This window comes from Coregonus clupeaformis, unplaced genomic scaffold (assembly GCF_020615455.1).
Source record: "Coregonus clupeaformis isolate EN_2021a unplaced genomic scaffold, ASM2061545v1 scaf2075, whole genome shotgun sequence".
Taxonomy (NCBI): domain Eukaryota; kingdom Metazoa; phylum Chordata; class Actinopteri; order Salmoniformes; family Salmonidae; genus Coregonus; species Coregonus clupeaformis.
The window spans coordinates 8,702-22,761 of NW_025535529.1; the positions used below are offsets into that span (position 1 = coordinate 8,702).

Here is a 14,060-nt window from a genome sequence, read left to right on the forward strand (position 1 = left end):
CCTTATTCAATAAAGGAACATAATGTTACACATTGTGTTTTTATATTCATATGGAATGTGTATTTGTTTATATGACAGAGTACTAGGGCCACACTGAAGAAAAAGGATAAAGTCATAAATTTATGAGGCTGGTTCTTTCTGCAGAAAAGCTACATATTGTTTTTACAGTTTTGATACATATGACAATGTGATACTTAATATTCTGGCACATCAGCATGTCTTTGTTTATGAAACCATACTGAAGTACAATTTCACGAAATGCCCCACATCTGTCATTTTAACAACTGTCCTCCTTTAAAACAACTGGTTACAATATTATGACTTGTGTTTTTTTCCCCTCTGTGGCCCTAATATTCTATCATTTTATATATAGCCTTATAGTCTATGGGAAACTGTAAATTATCTAATGATAGCAACATCATCTAAAAATCATTTTTTATCCAAAATCATTGAAATTAATGATCACAAACGTTTAAATAATGACAGTGGGTCTAGTTATATGTGATAACAATGTATAGTGAGCAGTGAAATAACTATTGGTTTCCATTTGTGGTGACTGCTGACTGACATTAGGGATGAGATTAAATAGATCCTGGAATTTAGCCTGGTCTGGAGCAGGCTAGCTCCACAGAATAAATCTCCATGGTAATTTATACCATAACATATCCTCCTGCCCCCTATCCATCTTTAGTGCAACCGGATTACGGATCAATTGAGCCAGGATCACCAAGATATCCTGGCTTAATCCCTTATCCTAGTTTTGTGCAACAGGCCCCAGGTCTCTGTTGAAAAATAAATGTTATTGCAAAGAGACTAGCCTGAATTAACCTTAAAAAACAGTTTTTAAATACATAAGAGTTGGTGAAGTTTGACTTATGGTACAAATCTGAAATGTCACCCTTGTATATAGGGAACATGGTGTAATATGAAACATGAACTTTGTGTTGATAGGGACCATAATGTCTAGGTAGTATAGGAGCGAATCCCTGATCCTAGTCCAACTAACTATACTGAACAAAAATATGAACGCAACACGTAAAGTGTTGGTCCCATTTTTCATGAGCTGAAACAAAAGATCCCAGAAATGTTCCATACGCACAAAAATATTATTTATCTAAAAATTAGTGCACAAATGTGTTCACATCCCTGTTAGTGAGCATTTCTCCTTTGCCAAGATAATACATCCACCTGACAGGTGTGGCATATCAAGAAGCTGATTAAACAGCATGATCAATACAGAGGTGCACCTTGTGCTGGGGACAATAAAATACCACTCTAAAATGTGCAGTTTTGTCACACAACACAACGCCACAGATTAGATTAGGGCCTAATTCATGAATTTAAATTGACTGATTTCCTTATATGAACTGTAACTCAGTAAAATCTTTTAAATGTTTGCATGTTGGTTTACAATATGTTTTTGTTCAGTGTACATGGAAAGATTATCTTGGCTATATGCTACTACTGCTACTACCTGTGTGTGTGTGTGTGTGTATAGAGCAGTTGGCCTATTATGTCATGTCCTGAATGTCACTCTTCTGAACATTCTAGAACATACTCACTCACCCACCACATCACATCAAGGAATAAAAAAATAAATAATCCTTGACCAACACTTTACATGTTGCGTTTATATTTTTGTTCAGTGTACATACGGGTCTAAGGAGATAAACTATGTAGTGTTTGACATGAGTTTGAGGGCCTGTTGCATTTTCGCAACCTGGGGTCTCACCAGGTTAAGGATTTTGTTTCTAAAATGCTGACTTGGCTAAATTATCTCACTATGGGAAAAATGGGTGTTGCAGACTACAGTCGGAGAAGGAAAGGTCTCACATACACAGGATAGTTCCGTAATACGCCTAAATGACTTACTTTCCTACATACATCCTAGTACTTTCCCAAACTAACTGATCTTAGAAGTCTGGATAGTTGAAGGGAATATGGAGGCAACTCAACGGAGCATAATGGAAGGCCATATTGCTTTCACCCATCCAGGCATCAGTGTCCTAGTATCCAACTGGAACAGGGGCTGGGATTCAATTGAAATAACTAGCTCGCTTCCCTCTATATATGTAATTACTCCCCTAGACCAAGGTTAGTGACACAAGTATAGACAATATGGTTCTTGCTCTACCTAGCCCATAGAGAATGATAGAGATATCATCTTTATATACACTGAGTATACAAAACATGAAGAACTCTTTCCATGACATAGACTGACCAGGTGAATCCAGGTGAAAGCTATGATCCCTTATTGATGTCACTTGTTAAATCCACTTCAATCAGTGTAGATGAAGGGGAGGAGACAGGTTAAAGAAGGAGTGTTAAGCCTTGAGACAATTGAGACATGGATTGTGTATGTGTATGTGTGCCATTCAGAGAGTGAATGGGCAAGACAAAACATTTAAGTGCCTATGAACGGGGTATGTTATTAGGTGGCAGGCACACTGGTTTGTGTCAAGAACTGTAACACTGCTGGGGTTTCCCGTGTGTATCAAGAATTGTCCACCACCCAAAGGACACCCAGCCAACTTGACACAACTGTGGAAAGCATTGGAGTTAACATGGGCCAGTATCCCTGTAGAGTCCATGCCCCGACAAATTTAGGCTTTTCTGAGGGCAAAAGGGGGGATGGGGTGGGACTTCCTATAGGTTAAGGAATGATCACAGAATTCCATCCAGGTCACCACGGGGGATCAGCCAATGAATTATACTCATGAGAAAAAATGCCATAACTGCAGATGGCAGTAAATCGCCAACCTTGGCTTTATACCTGTTCAAACACACTCTAGGTGGCAGTGTGCACCCTTTCAGTTTGTTTGCCAACTCATAGAAGCAGTAGAAGAAGAAAATGACAATGGACTACTTCAAAATGGAGATGGCCTCAATGGCGCTGCCTGTGCTCTTGCAGACACCATAATGGGACAGATACAATGATGCGATGTCTATCGAAGTCTATGGTTATGGAGACTAATCCCATATGAGATTGTTAGGTCACGGTCAATCCCTTTCGTGTTGTCATCGTGGCAAGCAGAGGGTGATGCTGACGCCCCTATCCAACAGGCAGGGAACAGCTCCTGAGTGAAGGCACAGTGGAAGGCATGCAGCCGCGTGGGAGTGGTGGGAGTGGCCAGCCATCGTTTCCCGGCACCCATTGTGCCAGGCGCTCAACTTGCACTCATCCAGCTGGAGGCTCCAGGGAAGATCGTTCATTCCCACCATACACTGTTTCCCATTTTCCTTCCTGGGGATGCCCTCGTAGGTCACCTGGGGGAGAGATGTAGGGGTCAAAGATTATGGTGGTAAGAGGCACCCGTAGGTTCTCCCTGGAGAGGAGCAGGTGACCGTTGACCGTGCGAGGGTCAAAGGTCAGGGTACAGCGGTCTGAGGAGGAGGAGGAGGGGGAAGGGAGCAGGGGAGAAGACAATTAGGTGTACAGCTTATTAGTCTAAATTAGCTCTAAAACAACGGATAGGTGATAGATCATTCAGGTTACTAATTATATAGCCCAGAATAGTTGTTATTATTTACAGTTACTGTGTTAATATCTATGAGAGTTTTATGTTAAAGTAAGGAACAACCACATACATTCACTGAGGCCCTGCTTTCTGGCTAGGTGACATGGAGCAGCAGGACTGGGGACCACAGCCAGGATGGTGTGCTTATCCTGGGGAGAACCTAGTGAAGGGGATGGGGAAGAGGAGAGAGATTGGGCGAGAAATACAGAGACATATATTTTAACAGATTGGAGATGACTATACATAAAAATAAAATCCTTCATACAGTGAGGTTAGGTGAGGTTAGGTTACCTTGCTTGTCCTGCCCCACAGCTGTAGACACAGCCTTCTCCAGGTCCTCAGACACTAGCTTGGAGATCCGTTACAGGATGTCTGTCACCCCGCTGAGCCTGTCCTGCAGGTTAGGGGTCACATCCACTTGAATGTCCTTCATATGACGAATCTCCACCAGCCGAGTCTCCTACAGAGCAAATGAGGAAAATATGATATATGGTTAGTAACAATACAATATGAAAATTTGATCCCAAAGCTACTAACAGCTAACATATATATTTATGTATGTGATCTATGTAAATAAAGGAATATAACACAGGTGTAAAACTGTGAAGGACCATATGGTGGAGGCCTACCCATTTCCCAGGATCATAATAAAAAGTGGATTTGGGTACAGTGTTTATTTCCCCCGAAAATCTTTGAAGATTATACCTAAAATAATTAGGCCTACTTCTTTCTACTGCTGATCTGAGACCAGAAGGGTAAAACATAGCAGATATAAATGCAATATATAGAGTAGAAAAGATTGCCTGCCCTCCAAAGAAACATCTGTTCTACATGGTCTATTTCTATCTGAATGTTTCAACTCAATAAAGCATGTTAATTGATCGTTAAGTCATGTTTGTCTGGTAAACGGTCATTAGTGGCCTATATAAGCCTCATACAGGCCACGGGATGACATTACTTGTTGATAATAAAGACTATTCTCATAATCATGGGAGGTGTGAGAGAATGTCTGCTATTTGTGCTGACTGTGGGGGTCTTCAAAGGTTGGTTCACTAATGTTTTATTTGGATTGAAGGGTTTTGTTTGGAAAACATGTTGAACTTTGTAAGTTGGAGATTCAAATTTGACTGTCTGTTTCTTCCACGTTGGTCATCTTTTTTGTTCACTGCTATTAAATATATGTAGCTATTTTGTGTCAACTCTTTCTCCTCAGTTTCTTGTTCCCCTGTTGGCAAGTCCCAGAAACAAGATCAAGTCTCTCTGCAGAGGAGACTTGGAGGTAAGCGTTTCTTCCCCTATGTTATCCCATCCCTTCTAGCAATGTTCTTTGCTGCTGTGTTTTAAACTAATTCAACACCGTAGAGTAACCCAGTCTAAATAACAGATGTTTAGAATATTTTTTAAACCAGAAGTTATCAAACCCTTTGCTGTTGATTTTGATAATTTGCTTGTGTACCTGAACCTACGTTTTTCAGAGCTGTCATCAAATGACGTCTCCATTGCACATGCTCCGATCCATAGGGTCTGATGCTAAAGAAGCCAGAAAATGTTAGGCCTGCAACATTCGTTTAGAACTACGTCGGGTTCAGTGGGATGCAATGTTGCTGAACATTCAAATGGCAATTTGGCCTAGACTGTGTAGAACACCCAACTGTTCCTCTTCTCTTTTTCTCTAGAGTATTTGGAGACAAATGAAGTAGCATCCCAAGACTCTCCAAACTATGGTAGCTCTCTGGCAAACGATGACCTGGCCTCTGCTGAGAAGATGAGACGCTGGTCTGATGACTATGGAAACTCTCCTACTGCCACAACCACTTCAGAAGCCACAACTGGCACATCCGACGACGCCGCTTCAGAAGCCACAACTGGCACGTCCGACGACGCCGCTTCAGAAGCCACAACTGGCACGTCCGACGACGCCGCTTCAGAAGCCACAACTGGCACGTCCGACGACGCGCTTCAGAAGCCACAACTGGCACGTCCGACGACGCCGCTTCAGAAGCCACAACTGGCACGTCCGGCGACGCCGCTTCAGAAGCCACAACTGGCACGTCCGACGACGCGCTTCAGAAGCCACAACTGGCACGTCCGACGACGCCGCTTCAGAAGCCACAACTGGCACGTCCGACGACGCCGCTTCAGAAGCCACAACTGGCACGTCCGACGACGCCGCTTCAGAAGCCACAACTGGCACGTCCCGACGACGCCGCTTCAGAAGCCACAACTGGCACGTCCGACGACGCCGCTTCAGAAGCCACAACTGGCACGTCCGACGACGCCGCTTCAGAAGCCACAACTGGCACGTCCGACGACGCCGCTTCAGAAGCCACAACTGGCACGTCCGACGACGCCGCTTCAGAAGCCACAACTGGCACGTCCGACGACGCCGCTTCAGAAGCCACAACTGGCACGTCCGACGACGCCGCTTCAGAAGCCACAACTGGCACGTCCGACGACGCCGCTTCAGAAGCCACAACTGGCACGTCCGACGACGCGCTTCAGAAGCCACAACTGGCACGTCCGACGACGCCGCTTCAGAAGCCACAACTGGCACGTCGCGACGACGCCGCTTCAGAAGCCACAACTGGCACGTCCGACGACGCCGCTTCAGAAGCCACAACTGGCACGTGCGACGACGCCGCTTCAGAAGCCACAACTGGCACGTCCGACGACGCCGCTTCAGAAGCCACAACTGGCACGTCCGACGACGCCGCTTCAGAAGCCACAACTGGCACGTCGCGACGACGCCGCTTCAGAAGCCACAACTGGCACGTCCGGCGACGCGCGCTTCAGAAGCCACAACCGGCACGTCCGACGACGCCGCTTCAGAAGCCACAACTGGCACGTCCGACGACGCCGCTTCAGAAGCCACAACTGGCACGTCCGACGACGCCGCTTCAGAAGCCACAACTGGCACGTCCGACGACGCCGCTTCAGAAGCCACAACCGTCACGTCCGACGACGCCACAACTGGCTACTGAAGCCACGAGAACTACTGATTGTGGTTAATTTATACTCTAGCACAAGTGGGGACGAGTCTGTAGACCAAGCGCCTTCTGTTACTGACCATGCCATTGAGGAACAGTTCACCTCTGCATCTGAGACCCCGTTGACCACAAACATGGATATCTGAAGTGGGACGTACATGGGTACTCTAGTCCAGGTTGTGTGTTTTGCCTCAATTAAACAGTAACTTTAATACTTGTGTCCTTAGTTTTGTTTTGGAGGTTCAATGACCTGACTTTAGTAACTGGGGTGATGGCAAAACAGTTTTATTGCATTATAAACATGCTTTGGCATCAGCAATATATTACTACTTCGACCAATTTGTGTTTAAATTACCATTGGACTTTCTTAAGCTACATTTGCTTATGCTAGTAGCATCAAATGATGTAATGGGTTCTAGGTCAATTTAACCTGATGTAGTTTGTTTACTGAGTTGTAGAACTGAGCGCTTGGGTGGTGCATATCACGTCTGTAAATGAGGATGTTGCTAGAATTGGGGTTAATGGTGTCAGTGCTGAATGTTGTCAAATTGCATTTAAATTACTCTGCTGAGTGTCTACTAGTCTTGAGTCTACGGACAATTGGTTTCCTACTCGTGAATTCTTACATGTAACACCAGCTCTCATATCATTAGCCAATCGTTTTGGGGGTTGGTCTGCATATGCCAGTAAGAATCCAAACTTTTAGGTTAAAGGCAATGTTAACCTGTCTTAGCTGGCAGGCTGCGATCTGGTCCTAGCTCTCCCAGAGTTGCTTGTAGCGCCTAGGGTTTGTGCGTCGTAGCCTACCGTTTTTAGTCGCCATGAATTCAAAGTGCATGTACACGCAACCTTGAAATACAGTAACAAAATTGACTCCAACTTTTGAGCTACCGGTAGGCCTACCTGCTTTAATACAAAAGGTCTGTGGCAAAGCTTTACTCATTTATGCCAACGAGGCCGACTGCAAATCCGACCTGAATTGAGCCTGTTTTGAAGCAACACGTTAAAACGGGTATGGCCTATGCAAATGATTTTGTTTGCTACATGGAATCAGTCAGTGTCAATTACTTAGTTTCTGACAAGTGTTTTTCCTGTTGAAAAATAATGTGAACTGTATTTTGTATTGAATAAAAGTAATAATGGCAGTTTATTTACTTTGAATATATAGTCCGTTTGTGTAGTCCAAAGTCTCACGTTTCATTTATGCTGTGACTTCAGAGATGATCATTTACTTTATTGCTAGAAAACAGATGCAGTAAGTAGGCCTCATAAGATTTTATGTAAAATATAGCCTACCTTAGAATCCATATTAAATGCGGGTTTAGATTCACGGGCAATTGATCAACTGCGGCGCTATCCATTGTTGAATCTCCGCTTAACTGTTTGATTATTGGAGATTCAGATTAGTTTCCTCTGACAAAATCATAACAATAAGTGACGTATAAACAGCCACAACCTTCCCAAATTCCCTCGATAGCCAGGTGCAAGGGGAGAGAAAAGGACCAAAATGCATCTTTCAAAGGTAGGCTAAAAATATTAATTTTTACTGTATTAACCTCATATTTGACCCGTCGGCCATCAGTGCTTCATAGGCCTGTTAAAACTAGGCTACATCAATGAAATGGTGTGGTGACTTTGAGGGAACATTGTTGATTAAATAGCAACAAATACATAAAGAACCCTTTAGATTGTGCATATTTCTCCATTTAGAGTGGTATAATCATGTCAGATTTTATTTAATGGTATTATATGCTTTTAAATAGCACTTTCGGTTTGAACGGGAATACCGGGAAGCCCGAGAATTTCTTGCAATTTCCTCAGGAAGGAAAATTGGTAGATTCTCTGGAAAATATATGGCCAATGAGGCCTATGCCTACCCTCCTCCCCCAGCCAATGGGATGAACTCCGCGGGACCCCCACCCGAGTACTCCTATCAGGTACGGACGAGACATGGAGACAACTGTTCCTTTAATGTTTGACGAGGAATAGAATACCCAAGAATAAAGCTATATACAAGGAGTACCAGTTCCAGATCAGTGTGCAGGGTTACAAGGTATTTGAGGTAGATATTTGTACCCATTAGCTCTTCCTGGGGTCCAACAAAATTAATTTTTAAAACATTACAATACATTCATTACAGAATTTACAACATAAAGTGTGCCCCCTCAGGCCCATAATCCACTATCACATATCTACAAAACAAAATCCATGTGTACGTGTGTGTGTAGAACGTATGTTATCATGTGTGTGTATGCATGTTTCTGTGCCTATGTTTGTGTTGCTTCACAATCCCGCTGTTCCATAAGGTGTATTTTTAGAAATGTTTTAAATTTGATTCTATTGCTTGCATCAGTTACCTGATGTGGAATAGAGTTCCATGTAGTCATTGCTCTATGTAGTCCTGTGTGCCTCCCATAGTCTGTTCTGGACTTGGGGACTGTGAAGAGACCTCTGGTGGCAAGGTTGATAGATGTAGCTTTTAAATTCGCTCTGGCTATCTACTCCGATTTCAGAAAACTCTCGTCTGAGTGTGCCAGAGCGCATAATAAATGACGAAATTACGAACGCTCAACATCCATGGAATATGGCCGGTCTCAGTAGATGTTTGCAAAAAAGCTTAAATTGTTGCCAGCAGCACAGTTGCAGTCACCAACGCTCTGGAAAACATAAAAACATCCTAACCAGCTCTGCTAGGGCGAGTAAAATGGTCAGAGTGAGCTGTTCTCTCATTTGTGTCTGGAAGTAGCTAGCAAGCTAGCCAGTTAGCTTGACTGCTGTTGTTAGGACAGGACGCTCGATTCATACCTTAAAGAGATGGGTGGGGCTAAAGCTTGAGAGGGTGTGATGCTGAATTGGTGTAGACAAAGAAGAGGTCTCCATAAGGTGTACAAAACATTCAAAGGCAATTTTCTCATAAGTTAGGTTACAAGTTTACCAATTTTCAACGCAGAATTAATTTCTAATTTTTCCTCAACTGTAGTGTATGATACACAATTTTCTAGCTCTGAGTCTCTACTTTTATCCAATGTAAAAAACACAATTTCAAATGTTGCTACAAAATATTTTTTTTATCAACTATCATTTTGAGCTACTACAATGAGTTTCAACCGTATTTGTTTTTCAGATTTGCTAACAACTGTCAATGTTGGTAGGGGAAGGGGTGTGTTGGGGTTATCTATTCCTTTCCCAACTGGTAGTCCTAGTGTGTGTGGTGATGTCAATGGTAGTGAAATTTAGTCAATGGTAGGGAAGTTCCTTTAGTCAGTGGGGACAATGCAGCTTCTCATTGTCATCATGCAGTCAACTCACCTAGGCCCCAGGTTGTTAGCACCTCCACTCCTAACCCCAATGACGATGCAGTGCTAATAGGCCAGATGAGTATCATAGTCCAACAGATAGGACAGCAGCTAGCTGATAGCATTAGCATGCACTTCAGTTCTAGTAGCCCAACAGGAGCTACAGCCACTAGCCAAAGTGAACCAAGACACAGACCTGACCCTCCAGTTAGCCAAGTTCTAGACTTCTCCCAAGTCCAAGTAGTTGCCCAAAGAAAAGTCAAAGAACCACCTTCCTTTAGAGGGGAGAGATAAGACACAATTACATTTGATGAATGGGAAGAGGCCATGATAAACTTTATTAAAAAGGGACACATGAAAATAGAGGAATAGGCCTGAGAGATTCTCATCCATCTCAAGGGAAGAGCAGAAGATGTAGTCTCAATCGGAATCAGGAATAGTGACATTCTAGCTAACCCAGATGCCATCTATAGTCTCCTCAGGAAGCATTTCAGCTGCAGTCAATACCAGTGGAGGCTCTTCAGAGGAAGAAGGGGAGGGCCATCCTCCTCAGTGAATTTCATGAAAATTAAAATGGTAAAACATTAAAAAGGTGATCCTTTTTAGATAAAACTATACTCAATATAATCACATCACCAAATAACTGATTAAAACACAGTATTTTGCAAAGGTCTACAGTAGCCTCAAAAGCACTATGTAGGGTAGCACCCTGGTGTAGCCGCAGGACAGCTAGCTTCCGTCCTCCACTGGGTACATTGCGGCAGGTAGCTTAGTGGTTAAGAGCGTTGTGCCAGTAACCGAAAGGTCGCTGGTTCTAATCCCCGAGCCGACTAGGTGAAAAATCTGTCGATGTGCCCTTGAGCAAGGCACTTAACCCTAATTGCTCCTGTAAGTCGCTCTGGATAAGAGCGTCTGCTAAATGACAAAAAATAAAAAAAATAAAAAAAATTGACAAAACCTAGGAGACTCATAGTTCTCACCCCCTTCCGTAGAGTTACACAGTAATTATGACAAATTCCGAAGGACGTTCTCCAGCCTATCAAAGCTCCTGCAGCATGAACTAACATGTTGTTCATCCAATCAAAGGATCAGAGAATTAATCTAGTACTAAAAGCATAAACTACAGCTAGCGAGCACTGCGGTATATAAAATGTGGTGAGTAGTTGACTCAAAGAGAGAGAAAGAGAATAGTTGAAAAGTTTTGAACAAAATAATTTCTTCCAAAAAGAAGGAGAAACGAGAGAAATAGCGAGAGAGAGATTTCATCATTTCTTTTTCACTTTCACTTACTTAGCTAGGAAATGCAGCTTGCTAGTTTAGCATACTGAAAACACCCTGCTCAAACAGAGGGATGCTATGTTAGCTAGGTGGCTATGACTTTCCAACACAACACTGGAACTCTTCCAAGTCAAGATAAGCTTTTGGTATTACTAATTTATTGCCACTGGGGTCCGCTGGTGTAACTGCTTACTGACTGTACACTAATGTTACTGCATGATTGTAGCGTGTTTACTAATGCGTTAGTTCTATTAGTTATGCTGACTATGACGTTACTTATGGGGACAACAATGTAGGCTGGGTTTAGCGGTTTGGCTTGGAAAGGTTTCTTCGCCTGGTCACATACAGCTGATGTGTTGTGCATTGAAGTCCACAAGCGAAGGGAAGAGAAGGAATACAACGTGTCTGTTATGAAAGTGAACTTTGTTTACGTGTTTCAGGGGTGTATTCATTCCGCCGATTCTGTTGAAAATGGTTTCATAAACGGAAGCAAATGGAACAAAACAGGGATAAACATACATGAATTTGTCCAATAGAAACTCTAGTTTGCAACTGTTGGACTACTAATGATTACACCCTATATCAGCTAGATGCAGGCAAGAGTGTGTAAGGCGGTATTGAATGTCACTCTCTGTCACCTCAAATTTTTCTCTCGACATGTGCATAGACGTGTTGGTAGAAGTGAGGTAGAACGGTTGTACTGTAAGTCTCTCCGCGTTAAAGTCTCTGCCCACTAGAAACGCTGCCTCTGGGTGTGCGGTTTATTGTTTGTTTATCACCTGTCAAAGTTGCGTCAATTCAAATCTGGCATTAGGAACAAAAGAGGTCAACACGACTTCTAAGATATACTAGTTATTTTAATTAATGCAAAAACCTTCAATGGTAAATATGATGTTTCGTATATACGGGCTCCTTGAAATACCTTGCAGGGCACTTCAGAGAACTAAATCCATTGTTTAGATTCTTCCTCAAATACTCTTACAGAGAGAGAGTTTCCCACCTCTCTGCTGGCCAATCAGAGTAGACGCTTGAGCGTGGTTTAGACTTACTCAGCCAATCCGTTGACGCACTGGTTGTTCCCCGCCTCTTAGCGCATCCCTGTTTCCAGGCATACATTTATCATAACAACCTGTCATAATGAGAAGTGCCAGCTCCCCTAGACACCATTCCTACGTCCAAGGAAGGTTCACAGATCACAAAGAACCAGTATAGTCTAGTATTTGGAGACACAAATCCTTATCTCATTTTACCCCCTAAAACAGCTCTTCACATCAATCACAGCTTGCCAGGTGACACAACCTACATCAGCACAGTCCAGAATGCATTCTTTCTAAGTTAGTCATCCCATCAATTAGGAGAATAATACATCCCCCATACACCCCATACAGTTTGTTGAGTGCCAAAGTTGTGTTGGCTTGGTAGATAAAAAGGTCTGCAGCTTACCATAAGCTATTGTATATTAGGTGAGCAAAATCTTGAGATTTACTTCACACTGGAAGCAGCGCACCAGTTGTTAATGGAGAGGCACACTCCTCCCCCTTTGGACTTTCCCGAGGCTGCCTACATCCGATCGTGCCATTGCATGGAGAAACCACTGAGTTCCATGTTCATAGATTGAGTCAGCCAAGTTTCTGCAAGGCATATAATATTGCAGCTTTTCAAGTCTTTCTGAAAGGAGTCTCTCGAACGAAGCTCATCCATGTTATTCCTGATTGACTGGATATTTGCCAATGAAACGGAGGGGAGTGCCAGTCGCTTTTCTCTTCATCTCAGTCTTAAGAAGACGCCAGTGTCACGATCGTCGGGAACAGAGGAGGACCAAGGCGCAGCGTTGAAAACGAACATACTCTTTATTTAGTGATTACACAACCAAAACAACAAAACGATAACGTGACAGTCCACGGTCTAACACAAACCAACTAGAACAAGATCCCACAACCACTGTGGGAAAACAGCTTGTCTAAATATGGTTCCCAATCAGAGACAACCAGCAACAGCTGACACTCGTTGCCTCTGATTGGGAACCACTCTGGCCAACATAGAACTACAACTACTAGACAAACAAATGAAACGCACACCCTGGCTCAACATACAAGTGTCCCCAGAGCCAGGGCGTGACAGCCAGCCCGACTAACATGTCTACGCCTGCAGCGTTTCTTTATAGCCCATGAAACAAAATAATAGTGTCCGGTGTGAACAAGAGAAAAGCTGGGTAAGAGTTTATGTCAGATTTGTAGTCGAAATCGAGGTTAGTAACTGTCGATCTGACTTCCACAAGTGCTTAGCGGTCATATGTGACAATAGTATGTACTTTCTGTAAGATGTCAGCCTTCTCAGTCTGCGCCATCTCTCTTTCTCTAACTCACTCTTGTAAAGTTCCTTCAGTAGTGATAGTTTAACTAGCATGATGTGAGTGATCCCATATTGCCAAAGTATTAAATAAGAGCACAATTAATTCATTGACAATTGATTAACATAGATATAAATATCATACCCACCAAAAAATGCTAAACTCCCCTGTTATTGGTAATGGTGAGACATTAGCATGTTTCAGGGGTATGATTGTTGTGTCTCTTTAACTTTCTTGCTCTTTATTATTCATGATTCATTCATGATTGTGTTCAGAAACAAGTTATATTTTTATTTACTATAAAATGGACTCCAAAATGACACAATACATTATTTACATATATTTCTATTGGACAGAACATAATCCAAAACACAACCAAAACGAACTGCAAATGCAGCCAACAAGATTGTAGTCACAAGCAATGTTCCCTCTGAGCGAGCGCGTGTTTGAGCGCGCAGTAGCCAGAGACTGCCTCATGCAGATCTCAGAAGAAATATCAGCCCTCAGAGAGAAGCACAATATTGAACTACACTCAACAAGTTTTTCATGTTAGTTAACACTTCCAACATTTTTCCTTTACTGTGGCAATTGTGATCGAATCAACGCAATATTAGCCACTTTCAATGCAACA

At 42.9% G+C, this 14,060-nt stretch overlaps 1 pseudogene; it reads left to right on the top strand.

The window, feature by feature from the left end:
* Positions 1–4,479: 4,479 nt before the first annotated feature.
* The window catches only part of LOC121587183, a 65,653-nt pseudogene continuing 56,072 nt past the window's right edge, over positions 4,480–14,060 (top strand).